General features: G+C 48.4%; 1 protein-coding gene across 1 annotated transcript in view; it reads right to left on the reverse strand.

Moving 5' to 3' along the window:
- LOC119588564 (protein limb expression 1 homolog) overlaps nt 1-1213 on the reverse strand; it is a gene marked incomplete at its 3' end in the record, with an annotated part of 45120 nt that overhangs the window by 29306 nt on the left and 14601 nt on the right.

Raw genomic sequence — 1213 nt, forward strand, 5'->3', positions numbered from 1 at the left:
ACGGCAATGCTTAATAAAGAAGGAGATGAGAGATAAAAACCAACTCCGGCAAGAGCGACGTTCGAAGCATAACACCAGGAGAACCCACGTAACACGCAGGGGCACAAAGGTGTAACACCGGGCGACGTACAGGGGCTAACAGGTCCGCCAAATATCAAGGGAATAATGCTCAGCCCCCACAAACTGGCTGGCTGATAACCCAGACGCATTTCGCCATAAGGTAAAGTTTAATGCCTAACAGCCCCGGATTAGCATACAAACTGCCATGCATAAATACATTAGCCAGAGCTGCACGCAAGCAATACTCGCATATATACAGCCATCCCACAGCAACACGGGGGAAAGGGGCGTGTCTGCCACACCAGGACATGTGTGGTGGGCGTCCAACAGTACCAAGACATGTGTGGTGGGCGTCCAACCACAACAGGACATGTGTGACGGACATCCAACCACACCAGGACATGTGTGGTGGGCGTCCAACCACGACAGGACATGTGTGGTGGGGGTGCAACCAGAATGTGTGGCGGGCGTCCTACCACAACAGGACTTGAGTGGCTGGCGTCCAACTACATCAGGACTTGAGTGGGGGCGTGCAACCACAGCAGGACATGCGTGTTAGCCGTCTTACCACACCAGGACATGTGTGGCGGGCGTCCTACCACACCAGGACATATGTGGCGGGCATCCTACCACACCGGGACATGTGTGGTGTCTCCGCCCGTATCAAGACCTGTGTTTGACATTGCTACTGCACCAGAGCTGCGTCTGCTGTCTCGTGCATAAAGACTCTTCCCTCCCAACATCTTCCCCCTTTACGGATTCTATATTGAGCACAATGCAGACCAACATTACACAATGCATATTAGTATTTACAAACAAACAAAAAAAAGATACTGAAATTCTGTTCCCGTGTACTCCTCTCCGAACCACTGAACAAATATGCCGCATGTATTTGTGTGATGTTTATAAAGGCACAATGCAAATTTATATACATACTTGTACAAGTACACACATGCCCTGCATATCTGTGTTAGTCCATTCAATAATGTTCTGAGAAGATCGATAACGCATGCATAGTATGCTAACACGAAGATATGTACATGGGAGAATTCAGAATGAGCAAAATGATTTCCTGCATCATAGTAACACACTGATGAAAGGAGCATCAGATTCAAAATAGCTGACTCATGCTCTGCCTTTCTTTCTTTCCTTT

Source organism: Penaeus monodon, chromosome 24 (assembly GCF_015228065.2).
Source record: "Penaeus monodon isolate SGIC_2016 chromosome 24, NSTDA_Pmon_1, whole genome shotgun sequence".
NCBI lineage: Eukaryota > Metazoa > Arthropoda > Malacostraca > Decapoda > Penaeidae > Penaeus > Penaeus monodon.